The sequence below is a fragment of the Ctenopharyngodon idella genome, chromosome 4 (genome assembly GCF_019924925.1).
Source record: "Ctenopharyngodon idella isolate HZGC_01 chromosome 4, HZGC01, whole genome shotgun sequence".
In the NCBI taxonomy this organism is placed as follows: domain Eukaryota; kingdom Metazoa; phylum Chordata; class Actinopteri; order Cypriniformes; family Xenocyprididae; genus Ctenopharyngodon; species Ctenopharyngodon idella.
Window position 1 is genome coordinate 22,020,669 of NC_067223.1, and position 19,042 is coordinate 22,039,710.

Genomic DNA, 19,042 nt, shown 5'->3' on the forward strand with positions numbered 1-19,042 from the left:
GTTATATTTAAAACAGTTCATGTGACAACAGTGGTTCAACCTTAATGTTATGAAGCGATGAGAATACTTTTTGTGCAGCAAAAAAAAAAAAAAAAAAAAAAAAAAGACTTTATTCAATAATATCTAGTGATGGGCGATTTCAAAATTACGCCCCCCAGTGGCGAACCATTGAAATTTCTAAACACAACATAACGAAGCCTCGTTTACTGAAATCACGTAACTTTGACGCTCCGAATCCCCGATTTGTAAAGCTTCATGAAGCAGTGTTTTGAAATCGCCCATCACTAGATATTGTTAAATAAAGTCGTTATTTTTGGTGCACAAAAAGTATTCTTGTCACTTTGTAACATTAAGGTTGAACCACTGTAGTCACATGAACTGTTTTAATTATGTTTTTAGTAGCTTTCTGGGCCTTGAAAGTGTTAATTATCTTGCTGTCAATGGAGGCCTCACTGAGCCATCAAAAATATCTTAATTTGTGTTCTGAAGATGAACGAAAGTCTTACAGGTGTGAAACGACATGAGGGTGAGTAATAAATGACAGAAATTTCATTTTTGGGTGAACTAACCCTTTAAGATGTAATTTATACAAGGATATCCAGGATATGGGTGGGCAAAGCTCTGCAATTCTTTTCTCTTTTTTCTCCCTGCTGTTTGTTTTTAACTGCTTACTGGCTAATCAACTAAGGAATGAAAATTACAATCGCTCAGTTAATATGATAAGGAGTGTGGTTGGTGAAGTGATTTTTTTTTATTATTATGCTTTATGCTTTTAAAAAAGATACAATTCCTTTGATAACTCAATTGTAGTGGCTTTTCCCATGTTACATCTTTGGTGCCTAATGTGAGTACAGTTAGAGCAATACTGTAAGGTTTAGACAGTTGATGGTGTCCAGCACACTCAAATCAATGCAGGCTAGGTCATTTCAAAACATAAATGACTAAAAAAACCAAAAACAAACAAAAAGACAGGTCAGACAAAAACATAAACCTCAGAACAAACAAACAAAGATGCATCAACAACATATGTTAATCAAATTTTATTTTGATAGTAAGCCATGTTTTTCAAATCATTTTCCACTTCTTCCTATCCTTCAGAATCTCGTTCATGGGCATCTGGTGAATGTGTCTTCCCCAACGCTATTCAAAATACAAGGGAATTATTAGTCCATACAGGCAAAAGAGCATAGCAAAATCACCAGTGTTAAATGTTCACCTCTGGGCATATGAGTCTCACCCACTGCTATTAAAAACTTACTGATAACCAACCTATCTGCATTGGTTGCTTTGGTAACGATGTAGGCGTACCCATGTATGTGACGGCTTTCAAAACGAATGCAGGAAAAATGGAGGTGCATCATCTCGCTCTCCAAATAACCGCACTGTCGAGTCACGGTGCAGAACTCCTGGGATATATTGTGATGTTCTGTGCTGTAGTCACGGCCAGCTTCTTTGTGCAGCGAAGGGTGCAGTGTTTCCGGTTTTGACGTTAATGTTTTGTGTCGAATTAAGAGTGACGCAAAAGACAATTTGAAATCCAATTTGAACAGCCAGACTGAGATGCATCTGTTAAAAATCTGATTGGAATCACATTTTAAACTACCTCCAACTTATGGTTCAAATCAGATTTGGGGGACAATCGGGTATCAAGTTTTTATTTATTTTTTTATTTTATTTTATGCTATCCAGGATTTCAAAAACCCATCTGGATAAAATCTGGATATGCAAAAAAAATCTGTTTGGATCCAGATCCAATTCCTCCCACTTTACATATCGCTATATAACATACTGTCAATAGAATATTTTACCATATGCAACATTAAGTGATGAATATGTGGCTTCTAGGGATGACCATCATTAACCGATTAACTGTCAGTAAGAATTTTGACTGATTAATACAGTTTATAGTAATTATGAAGTTTCAGTCAACAGGAAATGTTATGAATCTGCCTGGAAGAGGATGTGTGTATATTTTGTCTTAATGCATTGCGAGGAGGATAGATTGAGTGGCCAAAGACTCTCCAAGGATCACAGCTGGAGAATGCAGAAAAAAGCTGAGTCTTGGGGTCAGAAATCTCTGTATACCAATATACAAACCCGATTCCAAAAAAGTTGGGACACTGTACAAATTGTGAATAAAAAAAGGAAAGCAATAATTTACAAATCTCATAAACTTATATTTTATTCACAATAGAATATAGATAACATATCAAATGTTGAAAGTGAGACATTTTGAAATGTCATGCCAAATATTGGCTCATTTTGGATTTCATGAGAGCTACACATTCCAAAAAAGTTGGGACAGGTAGCAATAAGAGGCCGGAAAAGTTAAATGTACATATAAGAACAGCTGCAGAACCAATTTGCAACTTATTAGGTCAATTGGCAACATGATTGGGTATAAAAAGAGCCTCTCAGAGTGGCAGTGTCTCTCAGAAGTCAAGATGGGCAGAGGATCACCAATTCCCCCAATGCTGCGGCGAAAAATAGTGGAGCAATATCAGAAAGGAGTTTCTCAGAGAAAAATTGCAAAGAGTTTGAAGTTATCATCATCTACAGTGCATAATATCATCCAAAGATTCAGAGAATCTGGAACAATCTCTGTGTGTAAGGGTCAAGGCCGGAAAACCATACTGGATGCCCGTGATCTTCGGGCCCTTAGACGGCACTGCATCATATACAGGAATGCTACTGTAATGGAAATCACAACATGGGCTCGGAATACTTCCAGAAAACATTGTCGGTGAACACAATCCACCGTGCCATTCGCCGTTGCCGGCTAAAACTCTATAGGTCAAAAAAGAAGCCATATCTAAACATGATCCAGAAGCGCAGGCGTTTTCTCTGGGCCAAGGCTCATTTAAAATGGACTGTGGCAAAGTGGAAAACTGTTCTGTGGTCAGACGAATCAAAATTTGAAGTTCTTTTTGGAAAACTGGGACGCCATGTCATCTGGACTAAAGAGGACAAGGACAAACCCAAGTTGTTATTAGCGCTCAGTTCAGAAGCCTGCATCTCTGATGGTATGGGGTTGCATGAGTGCGTGTGGCATGGGCAGCTTACACATCTGGAAAGGCACCATCAATGCTGAAAGGTATATCCAAGTTCTAGAACAACATATGCTCCCATCCAGACGTTGTCTCTTTCAGGGAAGACCTTGCATTTTCAACATAACAATGCCAGACCACATACTGCATCAATTACAACATCATGGCTGCGTAGAAGAAGGATCCGGGTACTGAAATGGCCAGCCTGCAGTCCAGATCTTTCACCCATAGAAAACATTTGGAGCATCATAAAGAGGAAGATGTGACAAAGAAGACCTAAGACAGTTGAGCAACTAGAAGCCTGTATTAGACAAGAATGGGACAACATTCCTATTCCTAAACTTGAGCAACTTGTCTCCTCAGTCCCCTAGACGTTTGCAGACTGTTATAAAAAGAAGAGGGGATGCCACACAGTGGTAAACATGGGCTCGTCCCAACTTTTTTTGAGATGTGTTGATGCCATGAAATTTAAAATCAACTTGTTTTTCCCTTAAAATGATACATTTTCTCAGTTTAAACATTTGATATGTCATCTATGTTGTATTCTGAATAAAATATTGAAATTTGAAACTTCCACATCATTGCATTCCTTTTTTATTCACAATTTGTACAGTGTCCCAACTTTTTTGGAATCGGGTTTGTATATATACAGTATATGATCAACTATATAAACTAACAACTTTCACTTGCACTAATAATACATTTATATACTTCATATTCTTCAATCTCTTTTGAGCGTTTGAATCGTGCTGACTCTTTCGCAAGAAGTGAATCGCAGTTTCACGTTTCAAGGCATGTGATTGGCTGTTCGCTACTGATGTCATACTTTAACATGCACACGCTCCATGAACTCATGACCAAAGCCAGATTGAATTAGTTTGGTTTTGTTTGAAACTAATCCTGTAACCCTGAGTTTGTTCAACTACCATCATGGTACAGGCTACCCCAGGGGTGTAACAGCAGTGATTTTGCTGTGAATAAACATCAACGTTTTTAAAATTCTGTCAAAAATAAATTAAACATCTAACCGTGTTGCTTCCCAGTTGTTACAGGGGCTATCCGCAGGTGAATGTAGAAGCCAGGTGGTCTTCAGTACATCAGTACTATCGTCATCCTGGAAGATCTGGCCAGAGAAAGCACTGCACGAGCCTAAGCAAGAATCAGCGTTTCAAACATTTTAATTACGCACTGCAAAGAATATTTTCTTACTGAGAATTTCTGTCCTGTTTTCCAGTAAAATTGCCTAAGCATCCTTTAAACAAGATACATAACATATTTACACTATTCAGAGTATATATTTTATTTTTGTCTTAGTGCACTGAAGCAGCTCTCCTGGATAAACCCACCTTTTATCTTCCAGGCCATGCAGAAGGCAATAGTAGTGGTCTGTTTGGTCTGGTTTCTGTTGATGTAGCCCACAAGTTCAGCAGGTTCTTCTTTGAGGCTGGACTCTTTTGAAGTAACAGCGGTTGTGTACATCCCAGTAATCTGACCATTCTCATTCTCCATCAGCTCCATCACAGAACCGAGTGCATTTTTCCACTTTCCAGACACTGCTGATCTTCCGGCTTTCTAGATAAATAATTATAGTTCCAATCTGTAATTTGGTTTTATTTTAAAGGATTAGTCCACTTTCAAATAAAATTTTCCTGATAATTTACTCACCCCCATGTCATCCAAGAACTTTATATAAACAAATGTTAGCATTCTAAGTGGTTCCGCCAAAACCGCATTTCCGTATTCTCCAAAAAGCTTACGCTGTATGTCCTACACCTTCCCTATTCTACTTACAGAAAAAAATGTAACTGGCGCTGCGTTCCTTCCGTAAGTTGAATAGGGAAGGTGTAGGACACACAGCGTAAACTTTTTAGAGAATACGGAAATGCGGTTTTGGCGGAAGCACTTAGAAGGCGAACATTTGTTTATATAAAGCATATACATTTACATTTTTTTCGAAAATGACTGATCGTTTCGCTAGATAAGACCCTTATTCCTCGTCTGGTATCATTTAAAGCCCTTTAAAGCTGCACTGAAACTGTCATTTTGACCTTCAACCGTTTGGAGGCCACTGAAGTCCACTATAAGGAGAATAATCCTGGAATATTTTCATCAAAATCCTTAATTTCTTTTCGACCGAAGAAAGAAAGACATGAACATCTTGGATGACATGGGAGTGAGTAAATTATCAGGAAAAGTTTATTTGAACCCCTTTACATACAAAGATCATCGGCAGCCCCAGATTATTGTTGTTCAACATTCACTGCACGTTAAAACATCACACACTTTCTTGATCTGGACAAACTGTCTATCATTAGAAAGATTAAGGACTCCAGCTTTGATATTTGACCACTGTTTATGATAAAACTGGGTTAATTTATGTCAGGAGTGCAAAATAATCAATCTGTAAATTTTTTTTAATATTTTGAATAGAATAAAAAAACGTACATATTCATTCACGTCTGCTCCGGTTTATTTGTGTTCACACTAGACAGCGTCCGAAAGTGCACATATTTGGAGAAATACTGATTTATTCTCACATTTTCATCATATAGAATATAATTTCTATTCATTTCCCACTAAATTATGCAACCTGAAGAGCGTTCAGAGTGCGCTCTGTCTCTCCTGTTCCTGGTTTGCATCAGTTACGACTCAGAGTGCTTATTTGGCCTAGAGCTGTCAATCATAATACGTGGCCATAATTCCTGCCCTTCTGGATGACACTTCCTCGTCCTGTGCTCCATGAAAAACAAACCCAAAGAAACCTTTCTACACATGAAACAAGAAGTTAATAAACACATGATTACGATAGTATATGGTTGTGATTTTCATATCAATAATGGATTTTTACATTATAAATGGTAAGCAGGTGTAGCAATTAGCTGCATATAAAAGGCTATACATAATACATTTCAACAACATTATGACTAAAATCCACATCGGAAGTTATTACAAACACTCACTGGTTGTTTAAAGTGCATTTTGAGTAAAAGTGTAATATAGATCTTTTAAATTGTGTCATGTAGCTTGATGCTTATTGAATTCACATAAGGTCCCAAAATATGCTTTTTTTTTTTGTTTGTTTTGTTTTCTAAAAAGACTTCAGATAATAGGTGGATTAATGTATAGTGGGATCAAGGTGGTGTAGATGGACAAGCCATGTAATGCCAGAATAAAGGCTAATAGTGGATGAATACAAACAAAAGAATAATGATAAAAGAACAATGAAGATTAAGTCTCATACCGGCAGAGGTGTGAAAAGTTTGTTGAGCGAGAACATAAAAGTTCTCCTCACCAGACATTAGACTGCAAATAGGTGTTTACAGGAGTGGCCAAAATGGTTGGTGCACAGTAACGGGTTAATATATTAAGTCATATGTGAATTGCTATTAATTACATGTGCCATCATGCATAAACATCTAGTATTAACTAATAGTGTAAATTAATGTTAATTACAACACTCTTAAAAGAAATGTGTACAAAAATTACACAAACGTGTAGAACTCTAGTGGCCTGTTACACAAAGCCTGGTTTCAGTTGCTACCCAGGTAAGTTCAAGATTAGTTTGAACAAACTCTGGTTTTTCGGGCTTATGAAGGTGGATTGGTTTTTAGCGTATGGTAACTTACGCTACGCGGCTAACCTGCTCCGGAGCAGGTTTTATTCTGAGCTAGAGATCGCAAACCCAAACTCGACCAATCAGCTGTGAGTAAAGTGACATGTATCTGATGCAATAAAGCCACTCCCCCTGTATCTCTCACTCCAAATTAAATCAGTTTATAGTGAAAAGATTTTAGAGACAAAATTGCTGTTAATTATTCATTATATTTATATTAAATAAATTAAAATTATGAATAATTCATGACACATTCATATAATTAGGCCTATTATATTAATTTACAATATTAAACTTTGCTTTTAAATTAAAATAAATATAATACATGCATAATATATAAAGCTTTTAAACAGATTAAGCTTACATGTATTCTTTTGAGCTCTTTGTGAAACTATATTAATTATTTGGTCTATTTCTTTGATTCACATGCATTGCTATTGTCAGATATATTTTTTTCAGCTGCCTACTCAAACTTTCACTGCATCAGTGTTTATTCCTGCTTTGTAAATGTGTTTAATTTCATATTTTTCATAACGATCTCTTAATCTTCGGAGAGACATGAATTGCGCGGCTCTCTCGCGAGAAGTGAATCAAACTGACGTTCTCCTTGTTCCGTGTGATTGGCTGTTTGCCGCACGTGTCACACTTTCAGGTGCACACGCTTTGCAAACTCTGGATTAAACCTGAGTTGACAGAGAAGGTTTATACCGAGCATTGTGCAACAGTTGATCCTGATCTAAACCAGGTTGGATTTATCTGGATTTGTCAACTCCAAACCTACTCTGAAACTCAGAGTTTGTTCAACTAGCTTCATGCAACAGGCCACGGGTTACGAATTTTGTTTCAATATTAAATGTGTTGGAAAAATTAAGCTGTTTATACATAGTTATGTGTACAAATATGTGTACTACAGTGAAAAGATGATATAGTTGCTTTAATCATTAGCTAATGATTTGCAAAGATATGTTATGACTTTACACATTGAGGCACATCTGTATCTTTGCATTAGTTAAGCATGAATTAATGCATATTAGTGCACAAAGATTGTAAAGTTTTACCCAAACAAGTATTTCTCACCTCCATGTTTCAGGTTCCAAAGTTTACTTGAGAGCGGACGAGAGAGAGAGTGAAAAAAAGAACACATAGTTACTTCATAAATTAGATGTTTAGGGTAGACAATGAAACAGAATACAGCTAAAATTCTCATTTAAAAAATAAACTTCAACAAAATAAAAACCAGATATTTAAAAGCAGAGACTTGCAGAGAATGCATGTTCCCTATCAGTGATATAGAATGCAAAACAATTATGAAAAAATATTTTTATATTTTTTTGTTGGTTTTTTTTTTTTTTTGGTATATTAAAACATTTTAAAATACATTACCTGAGTAAAGTGATGAGAGACCAGAGCACTCTGAGAGTGAAATGGAGATTAAGTTTTTGTTTCACAAGTAATCAAGGGAATGAAATGCACATGGAATGTGGGGTAGATTATTGTGTAGATTATGTACAGGACAAGTCTAACTGGTCTGCTAAGAAAGGTAGGTAATCAAACAAATAAAAATGTAAGATCTTTCCCCAAAAAGTTTTATAGAGAAAGATGCACAACACTCTTTGTTAGGTGAGTAACAATTAGGATAAAATAAAATACAATTTTATTAGAGTTAACAATATTTATTAAAAAAAAAAAAAAAGGAAAAAAGAGAGAGAGTGTCCAATAAAGGATGGCAGACCAAACAGGCAATGTTTGCCTCCAGTTTAGACAAGCCATCATCCCAGCCAACTTTAATTTTGTTGTGCAGCATTACACAACTGATGGGGAGAGCCAAGATGTTTTAGTCTACATCTTGCAATTTTAAGCAAAGAAAACTGTTAGACATCCATATCTTTTTCAGCTATATACATTTCAAAACGTAAGAAACATCCACATATTGGCCTGGTTTTGAATAAATATAAATGTTCAGCATAGAAGTGGTAGTTAAATCCAAGTGATCTCAATAGCTGACCAAATGGGAAAATATACATGCCAAAAAGTAAAGGGCCAAGAACTGAGCCCTGGGGGACACCAGTATGAACAGACCCAACTTCTGTACACCCATAGATACAAATTGACTGCTATCAGTAAATTAGGACCTAAACCAGTCTAGGTCAATCTCCAAGACACATAAGAAAGATTCAAGATGGTTAAAGGGTTAGTTCACCCAAAAATGAAAATTCTGTCATTAATTACTCACCCTCGTGCCGTTTTACACCCGTTAGACCTTCGTTGATCTTCGGAACACAAATTGAGATATTTTTGTTTAAATCCGATGGCTCTGTGAGGCCTACATAGGGAGCAATGACATTTCCTCTCTCAAGATCCATTAATGTACTAAAAACATATTTAAATCAGTTCATATGAGTACAGTGGTTCAATATTAATATTATAAAGCGACGAGAATATTTTTGGTGCGCCAAAAAAAAAAAAAAAAAGAATTATTTAGTGATGGCCGATTTCAAAACACTGCTTCAGGAAGATTCGGAGCGTAATGAATCAGCGTGTCGAATCATGATTCGGATTGCGTGTCAAACTGCCAAACTGCTGAAATCACGTGACTTTGGCGCTCTGAACTGCGGATTTGACACGCTGATTCATTATGCTCCGAAGCTTCCTGAAGCAGTGTTTTGAAATCGGCCATCACTAAATAATTCTTTTTTTTTTTTTTTTTTTGGCGCACCAAAAATATACTCGTTGCTTTATAATATTAATATTGAACCACTGTACTCACATGAACTGATTTAAATATGTTTTTAGTACCTTAAGTACCTTTAGTATGGATCTTGAGAGAGGAAATGTCATTGCTCCCTATGTAGGCCTCACAGAGCCATCGGATTTAAACAAAAATATCTCAGTTTGCGTTCCGAAGATTAACGAAGGTCTTACGGGTGTGGAACAACATGAGCGTGAGTAATAAATGACAGAATTTTCATTTTTGGATGAACTAACCCTTTAAGTAATTAAATGTGATCAAATGTGTCAAAAACACAAAAGCTACATTTCAAAAGTATAAGAACAGAGAGAGAGCGCGAGTCAGTGGTTATTAACAAGTCACTGGTGACCTTTATTACATTAAAACACAAACATTGCAGTGTCCTTAGTAATCTTGAGTGCTCAAAATCTACTGTTACCGTGCTTTGGGAGAGATGACTGACAAGACGATAGTGGAGGATTTGGTGTGTAACAGATCCTGAGCGTCATTGAAAAATATGTAATGTTGTAAAATGTGCAGTAAGTACCACTCAAAGGTCGTGCAAACCCAGATCTTTCCGTCACTGACTTAATTTTTTTAGCAGTAACAGAAAAATCTTTTAGTCATCCTGTTGTGTTCATATATCTCCCTGTACAGTTTTATTTTTTATTTTTTTATTCTTTTTTTATTAACATGTCCAAACGCAACTTGTTGAACTTCGTATAATTCCGTCCTCGTATAGTTTTTTTCTCATTAAAACCAAAGGTGTTCATCAGTGATTGTATATCAAGAGCAAAGACATGTTTGTGTGCATTTTGTTTTGTGCTTTTAGCAGAACGAAGCGCTCGATCGTCTGTGTGAGGACTGCGCATTGTGCACGAGCGCCACGAGAATTGAGAACAGCGGCAACGAGCAAAAACAACTAATTCCAGTGTGAGATCGCCTCTTATTTAACACAGACCAACGAATTTCTTATCGAATTGAGATGTTTCTTTCTTTTAGGTACATCCGTGCGTGCCGTAAGATCGAGACACGTCCCACCCGCAAATTATGCCTATACAATAAGTAGGCCTAGCCTACTTTGAGGAAACTATTAAAATATTCCACAAAATGAATAGTCTTGTTTTATTTGTTATATGTCATATGTCGTTGTATTAGAAACACCCTCGCAGCATTAACATTCGCAACATGAGTCAGGAGAAATTGTGCATTTCTTTAGTTTCATACAGATTACATTGCAGGAGAATATTTGATGTAAATCTGAATTGTTTTATTTAAAAGTAGACATTTCATGCTTTCTTTAGACGTATGTTTCATGTTTGTGTGATAATTATTCGCTGAGTTTCATTTTTCAGACGTTTCAGAAAGATTCAAAGACAGATGAAAGCGCATTCCGTTTTTTATTTTATTTTACAAAAGCAGAAGGTTTTGTTTTTATTGTGAGCGTACACAAATAATAGTAGATCATTTGTAGTTTGTGATGATGTCTTGCACTAATCTGTATCGCCAAAAATGACGGAGTAGATCTATTTTAAGTTGTTTCAGCTGTCATGAGGAAAAATCCATCAGAACGCGCCGGCGCATTCGTCGGCCAGAGGGTCAAAGAAAACGTAGCCTAGCTATTTAGTTTAATATTTAGGTTTAAATATTAGACTATAGCCTAATATTAGTTTTTAAATTTCATTTATGTTGATCATGAAAAGTGAATAGCATGACTAAGATAGGCTAATAAGATGCGCAATATGTCGGGAGACATGCAGTGGGTCAGACTCGATTTTGACCACTTCAATAAGTTTTGTTTTGTAGTAAGCTTTCTTTAAAGTGAATTTCCTTTTGTATAAATTGTATCTTAATCAATGTTTTATCAACCAATTGCCTGGATTTAATAAATAGGAAGAAAACCAAGAACGTCGGGTGTGAACGTCATAATTAATTGATAAGATGTTAGTCTAACAATATATTTTAGGTGAACATTATCTGTAGACATCACAAGTACTGGACCCTAGCTGGAACCTTAAAATGATCATTAATACTCTTGTTATAACCTACCATTTTAGGTACTGAAGACTTTTATGCCCTTAAATTTATCTGCATGAGCGAAGTGGAATAATGAAAGTTATCGGCATGACTGATATTCAAAACGATAAGCACGCGATGCATTGTGTGTGCATCTGCGGTATTTTTTGCACCGATGTGAGGCGACAACACAGTCTGCTTTTATCAGTGATAGTTCTTTGGCGTCTGTTTGGCGTGTGATATTTTCCCCTACCAGTTCATATTTCGGTGCTCTAACCCAATGAAACTTTCAGTCAACACAACAAATGATGTGATAGGCTACTGGTCACAGAACACTTAAATTTAAACTTAAATAAACTGCAAATTTTACAGTCATAACGTGTGAATCTGTATGGTCGCCAATGGCGACCTCAGCAAAAATATCACTCGCAAATTAATATTTTTCGCAAATGCGACCGTTTTAGGCACAGTCTGGAGCCCTGAACACGATTGATTTACCAAAGAACCCACAGTGAAGTGTACCAAATGCAAATAAATAAGACTCAACTGAGACATTCGCATTGTTGAAAATAAATAACCATATTCCTAGCATTAGGTTATGTTATTTTTAGTCCTGTATAACTCTTCTCTCCCCCTCATCTCACTAAAGCCGCACTCACACTAGACTTTGTACGTGAAATTTCATTGGATGCAACAATGGTCATGATATGATCATGGTCTATAGCATCGTTTTTTATAAACATGAATTCAACATATAACATATAGTAAAACATTCAGATTCAAAAATATCATTCTTTTAATTCAGACAAGAGGTCATGCCATGATGAATTGATCTTCTACTGGTCGCACGTCCACAGGTCAGAATTCACTAAACTTGAACTTTGGAACGCAGCGCAATGCCAAGCTTTTCGCATGAGCTTGCGTTTCCAGTCTGACCCATTCGCATGCGTGTGAATGGAAGTCAATGGAATGAGTGCAGTGCGACTGCACCAAAACACGCCAGTGGGCGGGGCTATCATTGCAATGATGAAGTAGGTGTTGATTTCTTCTGCAGAGGCGGGGTTTCGCTTATCTATGACAGGCACATTCCAGGATCAGTCGTTCGATGTGCCTAGTGTCAATAAAAGTTTTCAGTTATGAAACTTACAGAATATTCTTATAGTACAATGACCTCTTACATATCAAATGCTCAAGAAAAAGTTGATTTCTCAATTCATGACCCCTTTAATTGTATTTTGTAACACTGCGTTGTTCATATTTGCCAGTTCAGGCACAAAAGGTCATGTTTTAGTGGCCTCTGCTGTCACTGTGGGAAAAAAACAAACATTCATCTGCTTCGTGTGGTGTTGAACATGAAAAGTAATGCATAGTCTCTGTTCACATAATATATACATAATTTAGCCTAAATGCTTGTCTTGCAAGTTTGTGATTAAAAATGAAAATATGAATGAAAGCTATTAATTTTCTTATCATTAATAATAGATAATAATAATAGACTTTTTTGCATCTTTATCAAAGTATTATTGTGGGGAAGCACCTCCCAACATCCATTTTAAATCACGGCTCTGAGGGCGGACAAATATGGACCATGATTCTGGTAAGAGAATCAGGCACTTAATAAGTATATCCTCTTCAAACTTATATTTAATAGCACTTGTCAGGCAGTCAGTGATATCCATTTACAATATAACTGTGTGGACTTATGGAAAGTCATGTTGTGGTCTGTAAAACAATAAATGAATATAAAATGAATACAATATCTGTACAAATATCTCACAAATTATCAATAACGGATTAAAACAGTAATTGCAAATGAATACTCAACTATATGAACCATATATAATAAGATAAACTGCTATACACGGCATGACGCAGCATATAATAAAGCACGTGTTAACTCAACGTGATCATACTAACGCGACTGACAAGATTAGGGTCTATCCATGATCGCGCTGCGATCGTTATTTGCATATCTCAAACATTCGCCAAACATCTGACATTTACAATAACAACTACAGAGTGTTGACTAAACAATATTCACATGATTACTCACATTTTTTTTCATGAACGCACAACACTGAACACTATCGGAAAGAGCACGCCTGGAGCTGGCTCTTGCATCAGTCTGATGGATGTAGCAACTCTGAAATCAGTCCGTCAGAAACCGCTGTGTATTTTCCGTTCCGGGATGGGCTTTCTGACAATTATCGTTGCTTCATAATATTAACATTGAACCATTGACTATTTTAATCGATGTCTTTAATACCTTTCTGGACCTCAAAAGGTGCAATGACATTGCTGCTGTGACTAGAGACTGCATACATACATACATACACTTCTCATTGTAACACACATTATAAACAGATATGTTTGTGTCACTGATAATGTGTATTGTTTAATGTTGTTCCTGTCCCCAACATGCAATTTGTTCCTCAGTTTAAAGATTCATAAATTTCTCTCTGTTGATTTATGTATTGAGTTATGAGTTGTATTAAGACAAAAAACAAGACCAGCTAATCACGTTAAATGTTTAATGTTTCCATAGAACCACTTCTATATTATAAACAGTTATACTTACGTACTGGAACATTTCCCCCATCCCAGATAGACAAAACCCCGTCACAGTAAATTGCCACCATTTTGAAGATCTCGTTCCCGCCAAAAGAAGGCACAGTTCATTGTTCTCATGTATGAGGGGGAGATTGGTGATCTGTTTAATTCTTGGTTAAACATTGTTAAATGTTTAATAATTTATTGGGTATGTATTATTCCAAAGAAAAGTATCCGTTGGATGGGCACTTCTGAATCTCAACCAAAGTAGTCCCAGATAGCAAGAACTGTGGCTGGTATATCTGGCCTAGATATGACATAGCTGAACACATATGGGCCAAACTTTCATTTTAGATTTTAGTCAATTAATGTGTTAATAAAATATTTTATTTTCACTTGTAGCAAGTGGCTCAATTGTAGTGACTATGCCACCCCAGGTTAACGGGGAAAACAAACCAAATAAAGGCACACGAGTACAATCCAATTAGTAATGGCAAGAGGCGAGTGTTTCCGTACAAAAATAATCTTTATTGAAGCTATAGTTGGCCAACAAGCAATTAAAACCAAAAATCAGCACAATCAAATGTCATTGGTCGACTAAACAAAGACAAGGAACACCAAACAATTATTACACTACTATAGAGGAGATTTGCAGCTGTAGGGAAGGATGAAGAGCTGCCAGACTGATGGGAAACATGCTAACCTCCTCACACAACAACAGGCTAGTGATCTTTGTCAAGGCACTCAAATCACTTTGAGTGCTTTCAAGACGCTACTCCTCCAGTCTTGGGACCAACAAGTCCATCAAGAAAAAAAAAAAAAATCTGCAAAAAGGTCCTGAATTCTGTCCTAATCAAGAAACAGACAGTAAATCATACCAAAATACTTGAACTAGAATTTGGTCTAATGTGAATTAGTAAAAAAGCTGGCCATTTCTTAGGAATCTCTGTAATATGCGGTTCATCACAAATGATTTCTCTTCTGCGCTGTGAAGGCATCATCAGTTCATCCACAAGCTGAAGATCAGGATAAGTTTTCTGCATTTCAATCATCAATATTTTCTGCTTTTTTCCCACACTTTCTGCACTCTGCCATTCAGGTGGATCTGGCCGTTTACGTTGGTTCTGCACTCTGTTGGTTATAATGAGAGGACTTGTACAACAAGCATATAGTGATGCTCATTCAGTGAGCTTGCGCTCTGTTTTGAGCAGTATAGTGTATATACTGCTCTGATTGGTCACTGTGTTCAACATTGGCTACGATGCTCAATGCTGCAAAATCACACTGTAAACCTTTCATGCTCTTAAGCAAACAAATGCTTGGCAAGATAAAAAAAACTAAATTTAGTGTGTGTGTTTTTATTTTTAGTTTTATATATTAAAATCAATTAATTATTAATAATTTATTTCTATAATTTTAGTTTTAGTTTTATTTTCATGGAATTTCCTGTCTTATTTTATTAGTGTATTTATTAAATTATTAATTTTAATTATCAACAATCAGCTTACACAAAACTAACACTAACTTCATGCGAGAACTGTCATTCTGATGATCTGACAACATGAACACAACTTCAGGGAAAAATTTGTGTAAAAATTTGTAAAAAATTTTTTATTGTTTTTTTGTTTATTTATTTTTTATGAGGTTTATAGGCCTCATAAGAGGGGCCACATAGGCTATAATTGTTGAAAAACATTAGTCAAGTCAGCTTTATTTATATGGTGCTTTATGCAATATAGACTGTTTCAAAGCAGCTTCACAGTCATAACAGGAAAATGATTCAATGACGTGGAGTTCATTTCAGCTGTACAGCAGCTCTAAAAGAAAATAGTGTCATTGTTCAAGTCAGTTCCATTGTAAAGATCATGAATTATTAAATTAATTTCATCTGCAGTTATGCAGAAAACAGTGATGTCAACAGTGATGTCAATTTGTCACATTGTTAAAAGACTACATTTACATGTGCACCAATAATGTATTTTAAGGGGATTTTATGGTACTACATATTTACCTCTAAATTATACACTATATATCTGTAATACTATGAAGTAACCACTAGATGGCTGTAAAAGCATTATATAAATAGGGATGTGTATTCTTTAGTTGCTGCTAACATTGTTTTGAAATGTAATTACTTATATTAGGTTTTGCAGTTGGATATGTACTGTTTGTTCTGCTTGCATTTTGTGTGTTTATCAATAGAGTTCAGAGAGCAGCACTTTCTACACAAGGAGGACAAACTCCTCTCCAGTTATGGCACAGTGGTGTAACTGCAGCAGATGGTGTTTTTTTGAGGTACCACATGACAATGAATGTGAAAAACGTGGCTCTCAAATTCATCTGCAGACCTCAAACAGTGTGGCGATTCCACCAAATCATGTTATCATCATTGAAATAACTCACCATGTACTTCAGGAGTGGTTTGACCCACTATCCGAGGATGGTAACAATGGTATTGACTTGCTTCTCAGTGCACGTAATTTCCTTCAAGAGTGAACCTCCAGAAAATGACTACTTTATGTCTCATGTTTACATTTCAAATAATTTCTAAGTATGCAGTGACTTTATTGTTGTAAAAACACTTCTATGCCCTTGAATCATCAGTTGCAATAGTTTACATGAACAGATAATGAGCAACATTGCAATATTTATTTTTATTCATCATTTATGCATGTTTTTTTTTTTATTTTATTTTTTACATCAATTAAAAATTCATTGTAAAATAACAAACTAATTCTAAGTCAAAGGTGACCAAAATGGGCACATTCTATGGACAAAAAACATTAGTCATTTTAGGGTGAGATATTCCTTTAAATGTAACTTAAATTTGAGTAGGGTGTCTATTTCATGCCAAGACAAAGGCAAAGGCAAAGTCCATGGATCTTTTGAATATTTCCTACTTTTTATGCAAGGGTAACTTAAGACAATTAATGCATATGTCTGCCGTAAGAAAACCTTGGAACTACTGCTGACTGACAATGTTTCTTGTGCAGGAATTCAATTGTAGGTTGTGTGGAGAAGCCAATTGGTGGTACCCAACTTGTGCCAGTTGCAAAAGCCAATATTTTCTCCAAATTTGGCTGGCGTTTCCTCATCTATAAGGCTCGTCCCTAGCCATTCAATCTAAAAGTAAAGTGCCCTTTCGGTCATATTGCAATGCCCCTGGAACACGATTTGGACCGATGGGGGAAAATAGTTAATTTTCCATCTATTCTGCTTTATTCCCTCTCCACTTATAAATAATCCTTATTTAAAATGGTTTATGGTTATAAATGGTTTAGTTCTAAAATGGCTACAACAAAATAAAAACACAAGGACACATATTTGATAGGTCTTATAATATATTTTATTAACATTTAACATTTATTTGAATGTTTCTGTTTATTGTGCATGCAGTAAATATTTGTCTCATTTCAAACAGCTCCATTGTGGTGATATTTGACACGGTTTTCTTTAGTTGAAGCTCAGCAGTGTTTTCTGTTGCAGGCAGATTTTTTATTTATTTATTTTTTTTTACGTTTGGCCTCCAGTAGCTCTGTAGTGAGCTTTCACACTTATGTCCACATGAAGAAAATTAGCCGGTACAAAGAAATCTGACACCTCCTTCAACTTGCCATTCTTTTTTCCTTGGAAAACTAGTCACCCGGTCTCACGCATCTTTTGTCTGATATAGTCATGTTTTGTGACATCATGGCCATGCTTATCACAGAGATGTTACTGAATGGTTTAGAGCAACACAAGCAGTAGTACTTTTTGTTTGTATGATCTGCCACCACCTTTTTTCTTCTTTAGCATCATGACCGTCACATCAGAATGAATTAGATTCTCTGCTGTCATGTTCATCAGATGAAGAGGATTCTTTGGTGCCACTGGTAGCCAAGGAACTAGAACGTGTCACACGCTTTCTTTTACATGGTTGAGATCTTGATGTTTTTGACTGAACCTTTCATCTCTTATGTTGTTTGAGATTTTTTGCTAAACTCTCTTCCTCCGCTGAACTGTCACTGTCTGATTCTTCCTCTGATTCCAGCATATACTCATCCTCGCTGAACTCTGAACTTGACAGAAATTCTTCTGTTGCATATCCAAGCATTTTCCTGTTAAGATGTGAATAAAACCTACGAGTTCAAACAACATATTAAAATTATGAAGACCTGTCCAAAGTGAAATATTCAGTGTGCAGATTTTAATAACAATGCAACTATTAATTTCCAGGCTGTCGTAGCAATAGTAGTAGTAGTGGCAGTACTAGCATTAGCAATGCATGAATATAGCAACAATCATAATCATTGCTTGTACTGTTCAAGATGATGATTGAAACCATGTATTGATGACTCCAAGAATGGGCCAGAACTGGGTGGATGAACTTTTAAAAACTGGTAACCCATCCACATTCACTTGAAGTTCCAGGCATATACCTCTAGCCAAGCTGCACTTATTTGCCTCCAAAGTGGTCTTGATTGACTTCAGTATTCCAAAGTAATGGTATGTCCCACCAGCCTTTTCCTGGACAACCACTGACTCTGACCGTGAAGTCCTAAGTAGTGTTCTTGCATCAGCTGGCAATGATGGATGATGGTACTTTAGAATTTTTAATAAATTATTCAATACACTATTATGTTTTCTTCCAATGCCCAGGTTGCCAATCTATTTTCCAGATTAGCTTCCTCTTCTTCAACAGAGCTATTGTTATCAGACGGTAAAGAATCTAACTCGGAAAGATGATTCACAGCCCATAAAGTCCTCCTCAGTGTTAACTGGATATTCATAATTGTCAGCTGGTAAATTTTCAGCCCTACAACCAAAACCAGACTGAATTGACTCCAATTGTTGGTTAACTCTTTCTCTAGATTTTCGATGAGAAATGGCAATCAGTTCTCAGTACCGAGCTATTAAATGCATCACATCACATCACATTTTACATGGCAAAAGCAATAGTTTGCTCACATCGAGATGGTTAGCTACGCTATCCTACAACATAGAGTGAGGGTTAGCTCACATTACCCGCACTTAGGCATTTTTAGTGAACTATATTTGCGATCAGAAAATTACATTTAAAAAAAAGACCATGCCTGCTTTGATTGTGTC

At 36.2% G+C, this 19,042-nt stretch overlaps 1 long non-coding RNA gene across 1 annotated transcript; it reads right to left on the bottom strand.

Annotated features, from left to right (window-relative positions):
- Nucleotides 1-1,023: 1,023 nt before the first annotated feature.
- On the bottom strand, nucleotides 1,024-13,589 carry LOC127511264 (uncharacterized). Its single transcript, XR_007929891.1, has 5 exons — nucleotides 13,458-13,589; nucleotides 7,738-7,763; nucleotides 4,394-4,619; nucleotides 4,076-4,196; nucleotides 1,024-1,140 (listed from the first exon to the last, which is right to left on the bottom strand). It is a non-coding gene; the product is annotated as an uncharacterized LOC127511264 (long non-coding RNA).
- Between the last annotated feature and the right edge of the window lie 5,453 nt (nucleotides 13,590-19,042).